Source organism: Phyllobates terribilis, unplaced genomic scaffold, assembly GCF_046119375.1.
Source record: "Phyllobates terribilis strain yellow unplaced genomic scaffold, ASM4611937v1 Scaffold_4__5_contigs__length_816908805, whole genome shotgun sequence".
Classification (NCBI taxonomy): Eukaryota; Metazoa; Chordata; class Amphibia; order Anura; family Dendrobatidae; genus Phyllobates; species Phyllobates terribilis.
The window spans coordinates 417,373,848-417,393,602 of record NW_027362764.1 but is presented as its reverse complement, the minus strand read 5'-3'; positions in this window follow the sequence as shown (position 1 = coordinate 417,393,602).

The following is a 19,755-nucleotide window of genomic DNA, read 5'->3' as shown; positions in this document are numbered from 1 at the left end:
CCATCAGGTTGCAAATTGAATATAATTTTTTTCTGCATCTAACCCTGAAAAAATATTTGGGCTTCTAGCAGTGTGTGGGACTTGGTCTATTAGTCCATCTATACTGACCTCCATCAGGTTGCACATTAAAAATATTTTTTTTCTGCATCTAGCTCTGAAAAAATATTTGGGTTTCTAGCAGTGTGTGCGACTTGTTCTATTAGTCCATCTATACTGACCTCCATCAGGTTGCAAATTAAAAATAATTTAATCCTGCATCTAGCTCTGAAAAAATATTTGGGCTTCTAGCAGTGTGCGCGACTTGTTCTATTAGTCCATCTATACTGACCTCCATCAGGTTGCAAATTGAATATAATTTTTTTCTGCATCTATCTCTGAAAAAATATTTGGGCTTCTAGCAGTGTGTGGGACTTGGTGTATTAGTCCATCTGTACTGACCTCCATTAGGTTGCAAATTGAATATAATTTTTTTCTGCATCTAGCTCTGAAAAAATATTTGGACTTCTAGCAGTGTGTGGGACTTGGTCTATTAGTCCATCTATACTGACCTCCATCAGGTTGCAAATTAAAAATATTTTTTTTCTGCATCTAGCTCTGAAAAAATATTTGGGCTTCTAGCAGTGTGTGGGACTTGGTCTATGAGTCCATCTATACTGACCTTCATCAGGTTGCAAATTGAATATAATTTTTTTCTGCATCTAGCTCAGAAAAAAATATTTGGGCTTCTAGCAGTGTGTGGGATTTGTTCTATTAGTCCATCTATACTGACCTCCATCAGGTTGCAAATTGAATATAATTTTTTTCTGCATCTAACCCTGAAAAAATATTTGGGCTTCTAGCAGTGTGTGGGACTTGGTCTATTAGTCCATCTATACTGACCTCCATCAGGTTGCACATTAAAAATATTTTTTTTCTGCATCCAGCTCTGAAAAAATATTTGGGTTTCTAGCAGTGTGTGCGACTTGTTCTATTAGTCCATCTATACTGACCTCTATCAGGTTGCAAATTCAATATAATTTTTTTCTGCATCTAGCTCTGAAAAAATATTTGGGCTTCTAGCAGTATGTGGGACTTGGTCTTTTAGTCCATCTATACTGACCTCAATCAGGTTGCAAATTGAATATAATTTTTTTCTGCATCTAGCTCTGAAAAAATATTTTGTCTTCTAGCAGTGTGTGGGACTTCTTTTAATAGTCCATCTATACTGACCTCCATCAGTTTGCAAATTGAATATAATTTTTTTCTGCATCTAGCTCTGAAAAAATATTTGGGCTTCTAGCAGTGTGTGGGACTTGGTCTATTAGTCCATCTATACTGACCTCCATCAGGTTGCAAATTAAAATTATTTTTTTTCTGCATCTAGCTCTGAAAAAATATTTGGGCTTCTAGCAGTGTGTGCGACTTGTTCTATTAGTCCATATATACTGACCTCCATCAGGTTGCAAATTCAATATAATTTTTTTCTGCATCTAGCTCTGAAAAAATATTTGGGCTTCTAGCAGTGTGTGGGACTTGTTCTATTAGTCCATCTATACTGACCTCCATCAGGTTGCAAATTGAATATAATTTTTTTCTGCATCTAGCTCTGAAAAAATATTTGGGCTTCTAGCAGTGTGTGGGACTTGGTCTATTAGTCCATCTGTACTGACCTCCATCAGGTTGCAAATTGAATATAATTTTTTTCTGCATCTAGCTCTGAAAAAATATTTGGACTTCTAGCAGTGTGTGGGACTTGGTCTATTAGTCCATCTATACTGACCTCCATCAGGTTGCAAATTCAATATAATTTTTTTCTGTATCTAGCTCTGAAAAAATATTTGGGCTTCTAGCAGTGTGTGGGACTTGTTCTATTAGTCCATCTATACTGACCTCCATCAGGTTGCAAATTGAATATAATTTTTTTCTGCATCTAGCTCTGAAAAAATATTTGGGCTTCTAGCAGTGTGTGGGACTTGGTGTATTAGTCCATCTGTACTGACCTCCATCAGGTTGCAAATTGAATATAATTTTTTTCTGCATCTAGCTCTGAAAAAATATTTGGACTTCTAGCAGTGTGTGGGACTTGGTCTATTAGTCCATCTATACTGACCTCCATCAGGTTGCAAATTAAAAATATTTTTTTTCTGCATCTAGCTCTGAAAAAATATTTGGGCTTCTAGCAGTGTGTGGGACTTCTTCTATTAGTCCATCTATACTGACCTCCATCAGGTTGCAAATTGAATATAATTTTTTTCTGCATCTAGCCCTGAAAAAATATTTGGGCTTCTAGCAGTGTGTGGGACTTGGTCTATTAGTCCATCTATACTGACCTCCATCAGGTTGCAAATTAAAAATAATTTTTTTCTGCATCTAGCTCTGAAAAAATATTTGGGCTTCAAGCAGTGTGTGCAACTTGTTCTATTAGTCCATATATACTGACCTCCATCAGGTTGCAAATTCAATATCATTTTTTCTGCATCTAGCTCTGAAAAAATATTTGGACTTCTAGCAGTGTGTGGGACTTGGTCTATTAGTCCATCTATACTGACCTCCATCAGGTTGCAAATTCAATATCATTTTTTTCTGCATCTAGCTCTGAAAAAATATTTGGGCTTCTAGCAGTGTGTGGGACTTGGTCTATTAGTCCATCTATACTGACCTCCATCAGGTTGCAAATTCAATATAATTTTTTTCTGCATCTAGCTCTGAAAAAATATTTGGGCTTCTAGCAGTGTGTGGGACTTGGTCTATTAGTCCATCTATACTGACCTCCATCAGGTTGCACATTAAAAATATTTTTTTTCTGCATCTAGCTCTGAAAAAATATTTGGGTTTCTAGCAGTGTGTGCGACTTGTTCTATTAGTCCATCTATACTGACCTCCATCAGGTTGCAAATTCAATATAATTTTTTTCTGCATCTAGCTCTGAAAAAATATTTGGGCTTCTAGCAGTGTGTGGGACTTGGTCTATTAGTCCATCTATACTGACCTCAATCAGGTTGCAAATTGAATATAATTTTTTTCTGCATCTAGCTCTGAAAAAATATTTTGTCTTCTAGAAGTGTGTGGGGCTTCTTTTATTAGTCCATCTATACTGACCTCCATCAGGTTGCAAATTGAATATAATTTTTTTCTGCATCTAGCTCTGAAAAAATATTTGGGCTTCTAGCAGTGTGTGGGACTTGGTCTATTAGTCCATCTATACTGACCTCCATCAGGTTGCAAATTAAAATTATTTTTTTTCTGCATCTAGCTCTGAAAAAATATTTGGGCTTCAAGCAGTGTGTGCAACTTGTTCTATTAGTCCATATATACTGACCTCCATCAGGTTGCAAATTCAATATCATTTTTTCTGCATCTAGCTCTGAAAAAATATTTGGACTTCTAGCAGTGTGTGGGACTTGGTCTATTAGTCCATCTATACTGACCTCCATCAGGTTGCAAATTCAATATAATTTTTTTCTGCATCTAGCTCTGAAAAAATATTTGGACTTCTGGCAGTGTGTGGGACTTGGTCTATTAGTCCATCTATACTGACCTCCATCAGGTTGCAAATTAAAAATATTTTTTTTCTGCATCTAGCTCTGAAAAAATATTTGGGCTTCTAGCAGTGTGTGGGACTTGGTCTATGAGTCCATCTATACTGACCTTCATCAGGTTGCAAATTGAATATAATTTTTTTCTGCATCTAGCTCAGAAAAAAATATTTGGGCTTCTAGCAGTGTGTGGGATTTGTTCTATTAGTCCATCTATACTGACCTCCATCAGGTTGCAAATTGAATATAATTTTTTTCTGCATCTAACCCTGAAAAAATATTTGGGCTTCTAGCAGTGTGTGGGACTTGGTCTATTAGTCCATCTATACTGACCTCCATCAGGTTGCACATTAAAAATATTTTTTTTCTGCATCTAGCTCTGAAAAAATATTTGGGTTTCTAGCAGTGTGTGCGACTTGTTCTATTAGTCCATCTATACTGACCTCCATCAGGTTGCAAATTCAATATAATTTTTTTCTGCATCTAGCTCTGAAAAAATATTTGTTCTTCTAGCAGTGTGTGGGACTTGGTCTATTAGTCCATCTATACTGACCTCAATCAGGTTGCAAATTGAATATAATTTTTTTCTGCATCTAGCTCTGAAAAAATATTTTGTCTTCTAGCAGTGTGTGGGACTTCTTTTATTAGTCCATCTATACTGACCTCCATCAGTTTGCAAATTGAATATAATTTTTTTCTGCATCTAGCTCTGAAAAAATATTTGGGCTTCTAGCAGTGTGTGGGACTTGGTCTATTAGTCCATCTATACTGACCTCCATCAGGTTGCAAATTAAAATTATTTTTTTTCTGCATCTAGCTCTGAAAAAATATTTGGGCTTCTAGCAGTGTGTGCGACTTGTTCTATTAGTCCATATATACTGACCTCCATCAGGTTGCAAATTCAATATAATTTTTTTCTGCATCTAGCTCTGAACAAATATTTGGGCTTCTAGCAGTGTGTGGGACTTGTTCTATTAGTCCATCTATACTGACCTCCATCAGGTTGCAAATTGAATATAATTTTTTTCTGCATCTAGCTCTGAAAAAATATTTGGGCTTCTAGCAGTGTGTGGGACTTGGTGTATTAGTCCATCTGTACTGACCTCCATCAGGTTGCAAATTGAATATAATTTTTTTCTGCATCTAGCTCTGAAAAAATATTTGGACTTCTAGCAGTGTGTGGGACTTGGTCTATTAGTCCATCTATACTGACCTCCATCAGGTTGCAAATTCAATATAATTTTTTTCTGCATCTAGCTCTGAAAAAATATTTGGGCTTCTAGCAGTGTGTGGGACTTGGTCTATTAGTCCATCTATACTGACCTCCATCAGGTTGCAAATTAAATATAATTTTGTTCTGCATCTAGCTCTGAAAAAATATTTGGGCTTCTAGCAGTGTGTGGGATTTGTTCTATTAGTCCATCTATACTGACCTCCATTAGGTTGCAAATTCAATATCATTTTTTTCTGCATCTAGCTCTGAAAAAATATTTGGGATTCTAGCAGTGTGTGGGACTTGTTCTATTAGTCCATCTATACTGACCTCCATCAGGTTGCAAATTAAAATTATTTTTTTTCTGCATCTAGCTCTGAAAAAATATTTGGGCTTCTAGCAGTGTGTGCGACTTGTTCTATTAGTCCATATATACTGACCTCCATCAGGTTGCAAATTAAATATAATTTTTTCCTGCATCTAGCTCTGAAAAAATATTTGGGCTTCTAGCAGTGTGTGGGACTTGGTCTATTAGTCCATCTGTACTGACCTCCATCAGGTTGCAAATTGAATATAATTTTTTTCTGCATCTAGCTCTGAAAAAATATTTGGACTTCTAGCAGTGTGTGGGACTTGGTCTATTAGTCCATCTATACTGACCTCCATCAGGTTGCAAATTAAAAATATTTTTTTTCTGCATCTAGCTCTGAAAAAATATTTGGGCTTCTAGCAGTGTGTGGGACTTGGTCTATTAGTCCATATATACTGACCTCCATCAGGTTGCAAATTCAATATAATTTTTTTCTGCATCTAACCCTGAAAAAATATTTGGACTTCTAGCAGTGTGTGGGACTTGGTCTATTAGTCCATCTATACTGACCTCCATCAGGTTGCAAATTAAAAATATTTTTTTTCTGCATCTAGCTCTGAAAAAATATTTGGGCTTCTAGCAGTGTGTGGGACTTGGTCTATTAGTCCATATATACTGACCTCCATCAGGTTGCAAATTCAATATAATTTTTTTCTGCATCTAACCCTGAAAAAATATTTGGGCTTCTAGCAGTGTGTGGGACTTGGTCTATTAGTCCATCTATACTGACCTCCATCAGGTTACACATTAAAAATATTTTTTTTCTGCATCTAGCTCTGAAAAAATATTTGGGCTTCTAGCAGTATGTGCGACTTGTTCTATTAGTCCATATATACTGACCTCCATCAGGTTGCAAATTCAATATAATTTTTTTCTGCATCTAGCTCTGAAAAAATATTTGGGCTTCTAGCAGTGTGTGGGACTTGTTCTATTAGTCCATCTATACTGACCTACATCAGGTTGCAAATTGAATATAATTTTATTCTGCATCTAGCTCTGAAAAAATATTTGGGCTTCTAGCAATGTGTGGGACTTGGTGTATTAGTCCATCTGTACTGACCTCCATCAGGTTGCAAATTGAATATAATTTTTTTCTGCATCTAGCTCTGAAAAAATATTTGGACTTCTAGCAGTGTGTGGGACTTGGTCTATTAGTCCATCTATACTGACCTCCATCAGGTTGCAAATTAAAAATATTTTTTTTCTGCATCTAGCTCTGAAAAAATATTTGGGCTTCTAGCAGTGTGTGGGATTTGTTCTATTAGTCCATCTATACTGACCTCCATCAGGTTGCAAATTAAAAATAATTTTTTTCTGCATCTAGCTCTGAAAAAATATTTGGGCTTCTAGCAGTGTGCGCGACTTGTTCTATTAGTCCATCTATACTGACCTCCATCAGGTTGCAAATTCAATATAATTTTTTTCTGCATCTAGCTCTGAAAAAATATTTGGGCTTCTAGCAGTGTGTGGGACTTGGTCTATTAGTCCATCTATACTGACCTCCATCAGGTTGCACATTAAAAATATTTTTTTTCTGCATCTAGCTCTGAAAAAATATTTGGGTTTCTAGCAGTGTGTGCGACTTGTTCTATTAGTCCATCTATACTGACCTCCATCAGGTTGCAAATTCAATATAATTTTTTTCTGCATCTAGCTCTGAAAAAATATTTGGGCTTCTAGCAGTGTGTGGGACTTGGTCTATTAGTCCATCTATACTGACCTCAATCAGGTTGCAAATTGAATATAATTTTTTTCTGCATCTAGCTCTGAAAAAATATTTTGTCTTCTAGCAGTGTGTGGGGCTTCTTTTATTAGTCCATCTATACTGACCTCCATCAGGTTGCAAATTGAATATAATTTTTTTCTGCATCTAGCTCTGAAAAAATATTTGGGCTTCTAGCAGTGTGTGGGACTTGGTCTATTAGTCCATCTATACTGACCTCCATCAGGTTGCAAATTAAAATTATTTTTTTTCTGCATCTAGCTCTGAAAAAATATTTGGGCTTCTAGCAGTGTGTGCAACTTGTTCTATTAGTCCATATATACTGACCTCCATCAGGTTGCAAATTCAATATAATTTTTTTCTGCATCTAGCTCTGAAAAAATATTTGGGCTTCTAGCAGTGTGTGGGACTTGGTGTATTAGTCCATCTGTACTGACCTCCATCAGGTTGCAAACTGAATATAATTTTTTTCTGCATCTAGCTCTGAAAAAATATTTGGACTTCTAGCAGTGTGTGGGACTTGGTCTATTAGTCCATCTATACTGACTTCCATCAGGTTGCAAATTAAAAATATTTTTTTTCTGCATCTAGCTCTGAAAAAATATTTGGGCTTCTAGCAGTGTGTGGGACTTGGTCTATGAGTCCATCTATACTGACCTCCATCAGGTTGCAAATTGAATATAATTTTTTCCTGCATCTAGCTCAGAAAAAAATATTTGGGCTTCTAGCAGTGTGTGGGATTTGTTCTATTAGTCCATCTATACTGACCTCCATCAGGTTGCAAATTGAATATAATTTTTTTCTGCATCTAACCCTGAAAAAATATTTGGGCTTCTAGCAGTGTGTGGGACTTGGTCTATTAGTCCATCTATACTGACCTCCATCAGGTTGCACATTAAAAATATTTTTTTTCTGCATCTAGCTCTGAAAAAATATTTGGGTTTCTAGCAGTGTGTGCGACTTGTTCTATTAGTCCATCTATACTGACCTCCATCAGGTTGCAAATTCAATATAATTTTTTTCTGCATCTAGCTCTGAAAAAATATTTGGGCTTCTAGCAGTGTGTGGGACTTGGTCTATTAGTCCATCTATACTGACCTCAATCAGGTTGCAAATTGAATATAATTTTTTTCTGCATCTAGCTCTGAAAAAATATTTTGTCTTCTAGCAGTGTGTGGGACTTCTTTTATTAGTCCATCTATACTGACCTCCATCAGTTTGCAAATTGAATATAATTTTTTTCTGCATCTAGCTCTGAAAAAATATTTGGGCTTCTAGCAGTGTGTGGGACTTGGTCTATTAGTCCATCTATACTGACCTCCATCAGGTTGCAAATTAAAATTATTTTTTTTCTGCATCTAGCTCTGAAAAAATATTTGGGCTTCTAGCAGTGTGTGCGACTTGTTCTATTAGTCCATATATACTGACCTCCATCAGGTTGCAAATTCAATATAATTTTTTTCTGTATCTAGCTCTGAAAAAATATTTGGGCTTCTAGCAGTGTGTGGGACTTGTTCTATTAGTCCATCTATACTGACCTCCATCAGGTTGCAAATTGAATTTAATTTTTTTCTGCATCTAGCTCTGAAAAAATATTTGGGCTTCTAGCAGTGTGTGGGACTTGGTGTATTAGTCCATCTGTACTGACCTCAATCAGGTTGCAAATTGAATATAATTTTTTTCTGCATCTAGCTCTGAAAAAATATTTGGACTTCTAGCAGTGTGTGGGACTTGGTCTATTAGTCCATCTATACTGACCTCCATCAGGTTGCAAATTAAAAATATTTTTTTCTGCATCTAGCTCTGAAAAAATATTTGGGCTTCTAGCAGTGTGTGGGACTTGTTCTATTAGTCCATCTATACTGACCTCCATCAGGTTGCAAATTGAATATAATTTTTTTCTGCATCTAGCCCTGAAAAAATATTTGGGCTTCTAGCAGTGTGTGGGACTTGGTCTATTAGTCCATCTATACTGACCTCCATCAGGTTGCAAATTAAAAATAATTTTTTTCTGCATCTAGCTCTGAAAAAATATTTGGGCTTCTAGCAGTGTGCGCGACTTGTTCTATTAGTCCATCTATACTGACCTCCATCAGGTTGCAAATTGAATATAATTTTTTTCTGCATCTATCTCTGAAAAAATATTTGGGCTGCTTGCAGTGTGTGGGACTTGGTGTATTAGTCCATCTGTACTGACCTCCATTAGGTTGCAAATTGAATATAATTTTTTTCTGCATCTAGCTCTGAAAAAATATTTGGACTTCTAGCAGTGTGTGGGACTTGGTCTATTAGTCCATCTATACTGACCTCCATCAGGTTGCAAATTAAAAATATTTTTTTTCTGCATCTAGCTCTGAAAAAATATTTGGGCTTCTAGCAGTGTGTGGGACTTGGTCTATGAGTCCATCTATACTGACCTTCATCAGGTTGCAAATTGAATATAATTTTTTTCTGCATCTAGCTCAGAAAAAAATATTTGGGCTTCTAGCAGTGTGTGGGATTTGTTCTATTAGTCCATCTATACTGACCTCCATCAGGTTGCAAATTGAATATAATTTTTTTCTGCATCTAACCCTGAAAAAATATTTGGGCTTCTAGCAGTGTGTGGGACTTGGTCTATTAGTCCATCTATACTGACCTCCATCAGGTTGCACATTAAAAATATTTTTTTTCTGCATCTAGCTCTGAAAAAATATTTGGGTTTCTAGCAGTGTGTGCGACTTGTTCTATTAGTCCATCTATACTGACCTCCATCAGGTTGCAAATTAAAAATAATTTAATCCTGCATCTAGCTCTGAAAAAATATTTGGGCTTCTAGCAGTGTGCGCGACTTGTTCTATTAGTCCATCTATACTGACCTCCATCAGGTTGCAAATTGAATATAATTTTTTTCTGCATCTATCTCTGAAAAAATATTTGGGCTTCTAGCAGTGTGTGGGACTTGGTGTATTAGTCCATCTGTACTGACCTCCATTAGGTTGCAAATTGAATATAATTTTTTTCTGCATCTAGCTCTGAAAAAATATTTGGACTTCTAGCAGTGTGTGGGACTTGGTCTATTAGTCCATCTATACTGACCTCCATCAGGTTGCAAATTAAAAATATTTTTTTTCTGCATCTAGCTCTGAAAAAATATTTGGGCTTCTAGCAGTGTGTGGGACTTGGTCTATGAGTCCATCTATACTGACCTTCATCAGGTTGCAAATTGAATATAATTTTTTTCTGCATCTAGCTCAGAAAAAAATATTTGGGCTTCTAGCAGTGTGTGGGATTTGTTCTATTAGTCCATCTATACTGACCTCCATCAGGTTGCAAATTGAATATAATTTTTTTCTGCATCTAACCCTGAAAAAATATTTGGGCTTCTAGCAGTGTGTGGGACTTGGTCTATTAGTCCATCTATACTGACCTCCATCAGGTTGCACATTAAAAATATTTTTTTTCTGCATCCAGCTCTGAAAAAATATTTGGGTTTCTAGCAGTGTGTGCGACTTGTTCTATTAGTCCATCTATACTGACCTCCATCAGGTTGCAAATTCAATATAATTTTTTTCTGCATCTAGCTCTGAAAAAATATTTGGGCTTCTAGCAGTATGTGGGACTTGGTCTATTAGTCCATCTATACTGACCTCAATCAGGTTGCAAATTGAATATAATTTTTTTCTGCATCTAGCTCTGAAAAAATATTTTGTCTTCTAGCAGTGTGTGGGACTTCTTTTAATAGTCCATCTATACTGACCTCCATCAGTTTGCAAATTGAATATAATTTTTTTCTGCATCTAGCTCTGAAAAAATATTTGGGCTTCTAGCAGTGTGTGGGACTTGGTCTATTAGTCCATCTATACTGACCTCCATCAGGTTGCAAATTAAAATTATTTTTTTTCTGCATCTAGCTCTGAAAAAATATTTGGGCTTCTAGCAGTGTGTGCGACTTGTTCTATTAGTCCATATATACTGACCTCCATCAGGTTGCAAATTCAATATAATTCTTTTCTGCATCTAGCTCTGAAAAAATATTTGGGCTTCTAGCAGTGTGTGGGACTTGTTCTATTAGTCCATCTATACTGACCTCCATCAGGTTGCAAATTGAATATAATTTTTTTCTGCATCTAGCTCTGAAAAAATATTTGGGCTTCTAGCAGTGTGTGGGACTTGGTGTATTAGTCCATCTGTACTGACCTCCATCAGGTTGCAAATTGAATATAATTTTTTTCTGCATCTAGCTCTGAAAAAATATTTGGACTTCTAGCAGTGTGTGGGACTTGGTCTATTAGTCCATCTATACTGACCTCCATCAGGTTGCAAATTAAAAATATTTTTTTTCTGCATCTAGCTCTGAAAAAATATTTGGGCTTCTAGCAGTGTGTGGGACTTCTTCTATTAGTCCATCTATACTGACCTCCATCAGGTTGCAAATTGAATATAATTTTTTTCTGCATCTAGCCCTGAAAAAAATATTTGGGCTTCTAGCAGTGTGTGGGACTTGGTCTATTAGTCCATCTATACTGACCTCCATCAGGTTGCAAATTAAAAATAATTTTTTTCTGCATCTAGCTCTGAAAAAATATTTGGGCTTCAAGCAGTGTGTGCAACTTGTTCTATTAGTCCATATATACTGACCTCCATCAGGTTGCAAATTCAATATCATTTTTTCTGCATCTAGCTCTGAAAAAATATTTGGACTTCTAGCAGTGTGTGGGACTTGGTCTATTAGTCCATCTATACTGACCTCCATCAGGTTGCAAATTCAATATCATTTTTTTCTGCATCTAGCTCTGAAAAAATATTTGGGCTTCTAGCAGTGTGTGGGACTTGGTCTATTAGTCCATCTATACTGACCTCCATCAGGTTGCAAATTCAATATAATTTTTTTCTGCATCTAGCTCTGAAAAAATATTTGGGCTTCTAGCAGTGTGTGGGACTTGGTCTATTAGTCCATCTATACTGACCTCCATCAGGTTGCACATTAAAAATATTTTTTATCTGCATCTAGCTCTGAAAAAATATTTGGGTTTCTAGCAGTGTGTGCGACTTGTTCTATTAGTCCATCTATACTGACCTCCATCAGGTTGCAAATTCAATATAATTTTTTTCTGCATCTAGCTCTGAAAAAATATTTGGGCTTCTAGCAGTGTGTGGGACTTGGTCTATTAGTCCATCTATACTGACCTCAATCAGGTTGCAAATTGAATATAATTTTTTTCTGCATCTAGCTCTGAAAAACTATTTTGTCTTCTAGCAGTGTGTGGGGCTTCTTTTATTAGTCCATCTATACTGACCTCCATCAGGTTGCAAATTGAATATAATTTTTTTCTGCATCTAGCTCTGAAAAAATATTTGGGCTTCTAGCAGTGTGTGGGACTTGGTCTATTAGTCCATCTATACTGACCTCCATCAGGTTGCAAATTAAAATTATTTTTTTTCTGCATCTAGCTCTGAAAAAATATTTGGGCTTCAAGCAGTGTGTGCAACTTGTTCTATTAGTCCATATATACTGACCTCCATCAGGTTGCAAATTCAATATCATTTTTTCTGCATCTAGCTCTGAAAAAATATTTGGACTTCTAGCAGTGTGTGGGACTTGGTCTATTAGTCCATCTATACTGACCTCCATCAGGTTGCAAATTCAATATAATTTTTTTCTGCATCTAGCTCTGAAAAAATATTTGGGCTTCTAGCAGTGTGTGGGACATGGTGTATTAGTCCATCTATACTGACCTCCATCAGGTTGCAAATTCAATATAATTTTTTTCTGCATCTAGCTCTGAAAAAATATTTGGGCTTCTAGCAGTGTGTCGGACTTGGTGTATTAGTCCATCTGTACTGACCTCCATTAGGTTGCAAATTGAATATAATTTTTTTCTGCATCTAGCTCTGAAAAAATATTTGGACTTCTAGCAGTGTGTGGGACTTGGTCTATTAGTCCATCTATACTGACCTCCATCAGGTTGCAAATTAAAAATATTTTTTTTCTGCATCTAGCTCTGAAAAAATATTTGGGCTTCTAGCAGTGTGTGGGACTTGGTCTATGAGTCCATCTATACTGACCTTCATCAGGTTGCAAATTGAATATAATTTTTTTCTGCATCTAGCTCAGAAAAAAATATTTGGGCTTCTAGCAGTGTGTGGGATTTGTTCTATTAGTCCATCTATACTGACCTCCATCAGGTTGCAAATTGAATATAATTTTTTTCTGCATCTAACCCTGAAAAAATATTTGGGCTTCTAGCAGTGTGTGGGACTTGGTCTATTAGTCCATCTATACTGACCTCCATCAGGTTGCACATTAAAAATATTTTTTTTCTGCATCTAGCTCTGAAAAAATATTTGGGTTTCTAGCAGTGTGTGCGACTTGTTCTATTAGTCCATCTATACTGACCTCCATCAGGTTGCAAATTCAATATAATTTTTTTCTGCATCTAGCTCTGAAAAAATATTTGTTCTTCTAGCAGTGTGTGGGACTTGGTCTATTAGTCCATCTATACTGACCTCAATCAGGTTGCAAATTGAATATAATTTTTTTCTGCATCTAGCTCTGAAAAAATATTTTGTCTTCTAGCAGTGTGTGGGACTTCTTTTATTAGTCCATCTATACTGACCTCCATCAGTTTGCAAATTGAATATAATTTTTTTCTGCATCTAGCTCTGAAAAAATATTTGGGCTTCTAGCAGTGTGTGGGACTTGGTCTATTAGTCCATCTATACTGACCTCCATCAGGTTGCAAATTAAAATTATTTTTTTTCTGCATCTAGCTCTGAAAAAATATTTGGGCTTCAAGCAGTGTGTGCGACTTGTTCTATTAGTCCATATATACTGACCTCCATCAGGTTGCAAATTCAATATAATTTTTTTCTGCATCTAGCTCTGAACAAATATTTGGGCTTCTAGCAGTGTGTGGGACTTGTTCTATTAGTCCATCTATACTGACCTCCATCAGGTTGCAAATTGAATATAATTTTTTTCTGCATCTAGCTCTGAAAAAATATTTGGGCTTCTAGCAGTGTGTGGGACTTGGTGTATTAGTCCATCTGTACTGACCTCCATCAGGTTGCAAATTGAATATAATTTTTTTCTGCATCTAGCTCTGAAAAAATATTTGGACTTCTAGCAGTGTGTGGAACTTGGTCTATTAGTCCATCTATACTGACCTCCATCAGGTTGCAAATTCAATATAATTTTTTTCTGCATCTAGCTCTGAAAAAATATTTGGGCTTCTAGCAGTGTGTGGGACTTGGTCTATTAGTCCATCTATACTGACCTCCATCAGGTTGCAAATTAAATATAATTTTGTTCTGCATCTAGCTCTGAAAAAATATTTGGGCTTCTAGCAGTGTGTGGGATTTGTTCTATTAGTCCATCTATACTGACCTCCATTAGGTTGCAAATTCAATATCATTTTTTTCTGCATCTAGCTATGAAAAAATATTTGGGATTCTAGCAGTGTGTGGGACTTGTTCTATTAGTCCATCTATACTGACCTACATCAGGTTGCAAATTAAAATTATTTTTTTTCTGCATCTAGCTCTGAAAAAATATTTGGGCTTCTAGCAGTGTGTGCGACTTGTTCTATTAGTCCATATATACTGACCTCCATCAGGTTGCAAATTAATATAATTTTTTCCTGCATCTAGCTCTGAAAAAATATTTGGGCTTCTAGCAGTGTGTGGGACTTGGTGTATTAGTCCATCTATACTGACCTCCATCAGGTTGCAAATTGAATATAATTTTTTTCTGCATCTAGCTCTGAAAAAATATTTGGACTTCTAGCAGTGTGTGGGACTTGGTCTATTAGTCCATCTATACTGACCTCCATCAGGTTGCAAATTAAAAATATTTTTTTTCTGCATCTAGGTCTGAAAAAATATTAGGGCTTCTAGCAGTGTGTGGGACTTGGTCTATGAGTCCATCTATACTGACCTCCATCAGGTTGCAAATTGAATATAATTTTTTTCTGCATCTAGCTCAGAAAAAAATATTTGGGCTTCTAGCAGTGTGTGGGATTTGTTCTATTAGTCCATCTATACTGACCTCCATCAGGTTGCAAATTGAATATAATTTTTTTCTGCATCTAACCCTGAAAAAATATTTGGGCTTCTAGCAGTGTGTGGGACTTGGTCTATTAGTCCATCTATACTGACCTCCATCAGGTTACACATTAAAAAAATTTTTTTTCTGCATCTAGCTCTGAAAAAATATTTGGGTTTCTAGCAGTGTGTGCGACTTGTTCTATTAGTCCATCTATACTGACCTCCATCAGGTTGCAAATTCAATATAATTTTTTTCTGCATCTAGCTCTGAAAAAATATTTGGGCTTCTAGCAGTGTGTGCGACTTGTTCTATTAGTCCATATATACTGACCTCCATCAGGTTGCAAATTAATATAATTTTTTCCTGCATCTAGCTCTGAAAAAATATTTGGGCTTCTAGCAGTGTGTGGGACTTGGTGTATTAGTCCATCTATACTGACCTCCATCAGGTTGCAAATTGAATATAATTTTTTTCTGCATCTAGCTCTGAAAAAATATTTGGACTTCTAGCAGTGTGTGGGACTTGGTCTATTAGTCCATCTATACTGACCTCCATCAGGTTGCAAATTAAAAATATTTTTTTTCTGCATCTAGCTCTGAAAAAATATTAGGGCTTCTAGCAGTGTGTGGGACTTGGTCTATGAGTCCATCTTTACTGACCTCCATCAGGTTGCAAATTGAATATAATTTTTTTCTGCATCTAGCTCAGAAAAAAATATTTGGGCTTCTAGCAGTGTGTGGGATTTGTTCTATTAGTCCATCTATACTGACCTCCATCAGGTTGCAAATTGAATATAATTTTTTTCTGCATCTAACCCTGAAAAAATATTTGGGCTTCTAGCAGTGTGTGGGACTTGGTCTATTAGTCCATCTATACTGACCTCCATCAGGTTACACATTAAAAAATTTTTTTTTCTGCATCTAGCTCTGAAAAAATATTTGGGTTTCTAGCAGTGTGTGCGACTTGTTCTATTAGTCCATCTATACTGACCTCCATCAGGTTGCAAATTCAATATAATTTTTTTCTGCATCTAGCTCTGAAAAAATATTTGGGCTTCTAGCAGTGTGTGTGACTTGGTCTATTAGTCCATCTATACTGACCTCAATCAGGTTGCAAATTGAATATAATTTTTTTCTGCATCTAGCTCTGAAAAAATATTTTGTCTTCTAGCAGTGTGTGGGACTTCTTTTATTAGTCCATCTATACTGACCTCCATCAGTTTGCAAATTGAATATAATTTTTTTCTGCATCTAGCTCTGAAAAAATATTTGGGCTTCGAGCAGTGTGTGGGACTTGGTCTATTAGTCCATCTATACTGACCTCCATCAGGTTGCAAATTAAAATTATTTTTTTTCTGCATCTAGCTCTGAAAAAATATTTCGGCTTCTAGCAGTGTGTGCGACTTGTTCTATTAGTCCATATATACTGACCTCCATCAGGTTGCAAATTCAATATAATTTTTTTCTGTATCTAGCTCTGAAAAAATATTTGGGCTTCTAGCAGTGTGTGGGACTTGTTCTATTAGTCCATCTATACTGACCTCCATCAGGTTGCAAATTTAATATAATTTTTTTCTGCATCTAGCTCTGAAAAAATATTTGGGCTTCTAGCAGTGTGTGGGACTTGTTCTATTAGTCCATGTATACTGACCTCCATCAGGTTGCAAATTGAATATAATTTTTTTCTGCATCTAGCCCTGAAAAAATATTTGGGCTTCTAGCAGTGTGTGGGACTTGGTCTATTAGTCCATCTATACTGACCTCCATCAGGTTGCAAATTAAAAATAATTTTTTTCTGCATCTAGCTCTGAAAAAATATTTGGGCTTCAAGCAGTGTGTGCAACTTGTTCTATTAGTCCATATATACTGACCTCCATCAGGTTGCAAATTCAATATAATTTTTTCTGCATCTAGCTCTGAAAAAATATTTGGACTTCTAGCAGTGTGTGGGACTTGGTCTATTAGTCCATCTATACTGACCTCCATCAGGTTGCAAATTCAATATAATTTTTTTCTGCATCTAGCTCTGAAAAAATATTTGGGCTTCTAGCAGTGTGTGGGACTTGGTCTATTAGTCCATCTATACTCACCTCCATCAGGTTGCAAATTCAATATAATTTTTTTCTGCATCTAGCTCTGAAAAAATATTTGGGCTTCTAGCAGTGTGTGGGACTTGGTCTATTAGTCCATCTATACTGACCTCCATCAGGTTGCAAATTAAATATAGTTTTGTTCTGCATCTAGCTCTGAAAAAATATTTGGGCTTCTAGCAGTGTGTGGGATTTGTTCTATTAGTCCATCTATACTGACCTCCATTAGGTTGCAAATTCAATATCATTTTTTTCTGCATCTAGCTCTGAAAAAATATTTGGGCTTCTAGCAGTGTGTGGGACTTGTTCTATTAGTTCATCTATACTGACCTCCATCAGGTTGCAAATTAAAAATAATTTAATCCTGCATCTAGCTCTGAAAAAATATTTGGGCTTCTAGCAGTGTGCGCGACTTGTTCTATTAGTCCATCTATACTGACCTCCATCAGGTTGCAAATTGAATATAATTTTTTTCTGCATCTATCTCTGAAAAAATATTTGGGCTTCTAGCAGTGTGTGGGACTTGGTGTATTAGTCCATCTGTACTGACCTCCATTAGGTTGCAAATTGAATATAATTTTTTTCTGCATCTAGTTCTGAAAAAATATTTGGGCTTCTAGCAGTGTGTGGGACTTGGTCTATGAGTCCATCTATACTGACCTTCATCAGGTTGCAAATTGAATATAATTTTTTTCTGCATCTAGCACAGAAACAAATATTTGGGCTTCTAGCAGTGTGTGGGATTTGTTCTATTAGTCCATCTATACTGACCTCCATCAGGTTGCAAATTGAATATAATTATTTTCGGCATCTAACCCTGAAAAAATATTTGGGCTTCTAGCAGTGTGTGGGACTTGGTCTATTAGACCATCTATATTGACCTCCATCAGGTTGCACATTAAAAATATTTTTTTTCTGCATCTAGCTCTGAAAAAATATTTGGGTTTCTAGCAGTGTGTGCGACTTGTTCTATTAGTCCATCTATACTGACCTCCATCAGGTTGCAAATTCAATATAATTTTTTTCTGCATCTAGCTCTGAAAAATATTTGGGCTTCTAGCAGTGTGTGGGACTTGGTCTATTAGTCCATCTATACTGACCTCAATCAGGTTGCAAATTGAATATAATTTTTTTCTGCATCTAGCTCTGAAAAAATATTTTGTCTTCTAGCAGTGTGTGGGACTTCTTTTATTAGTCCATCTATACTGACCTCCATCAGTTTGCAAATTGAATATAATTTTTTTCTGCATCTAGCTCTGAAAAAATATTTGGGCTTCTAGCAGTGTGTGCGACTTGTTCTATTAGTCCATCTATATTGACCTCCATCAGGTTGCACATTAAAAATATTTTTTTTCTGCATCTAGCTCTGAAAAAATATTTGGGTTTCTAGCAGTGTGTGCGACTTGTTCTATTAGTCCATCTATACTGACCTCCATCAGGTTGCAAATTCAATATAATTTTTTTCTGCATCTAGCTCTTAAAAAATATTTGGGCTTCTAGCAGTGTGTGGAACTTGTTCTATTAGTCCATCTATACTGACCTCCATCAGGTTGCAAATTGAAAATAATTTTTTTCTGCATCTAGCTCTGAAAAAATATTTGGGCTTCTAGCAGTGTGTGGGACTTGGTCTGTTAGTCCATCTATACTGACCTCCATCAGGTTGCAAATTAAAAATATTTTTTTTCTGCATCTAGCTCTGAAAAAATATTTGGGCTTCTAGCAGTGTGTGGAACTTGTTCTATTAGTCCATCTATACTGACCTCCATCAGGTTGCAAATTGAATATAATTTTTTTCTGCATCTAGCCCTGAAAAAATATTTGGGCTTCTAGCAGTGTGTGGGACTTGGTCTATTAGTCCATCTATACTGACCTCCATCAGGTTGCAAATTAAAAATAATTTTTTTCTGCATCTAGCTCTGAAAAAATATTTGGGCTTCTAGCAGTGTGTGCGACTTGTTCTATTAGTCCATATATACTGACCTCCATCAGGTTGCAAATTCAATATAATTTTTTTCTGCATCTAGCTCTGAAAAAATATTTGGGCTTCTAGCAGTGTGTGGGACTTGTTCTATTAGTCCATCTATACTGACCTCCATCAGGTTGCAAATTGAATATATTTTTTTTCTGCATCTATCTCTGAAAAAATATTTGGACTTCTAGCAGTGTGTGGGACTTGGTCTATTAGTCCATCTATACTGACCTCCATCAGGTTGCAAATTAAAAATATTTTTTTTCTGCATCTAGCTCTGAAAAAATGTTTGGGCTTCTAGCAGTGTGTGGGACTTGTTCTATTAGTCCATCTATACTGACCTCCATCAGGTTGCAAATTGAATATAATTTTTTTCTGCATCTAGCCCTGAAAAAATATTTGGGCTTCTAGCATTGTGTGGGACTTGGTCTATTAGTCCATCTATACTGACCTCCATCAGGTTGCAAATTAAAAATATTTTTTTTCTGCATCTAGCTCTGAAAAAATATTTGGGCTTCAAGCAGTGTGTGCAACTTGTTCTATTAGTCCATATATACTGACCTCCATCAGGTTGCAAATTCAATATAATTTTTTTCTGCATCTAGCTCTGAAAAAATATTTGGGCTTCTAGCAGTGTGTGGGACTTGGTCTATTAGTCCATCTATACTGACCTCCATCAGGTTGCAAATTCAATATAATTTTTTTCTGCATCTAGCTCTGAAAAAATATTTGGGCTTCTAGCAGTGTGTGGGACTTGGTCTATTAGTCCATCTATACTGACCTCCATCAGGTTGCAAATTAAATATAATTTTGCTCTGCATCAAGCTCTGAAAAAATATTTGGGCTT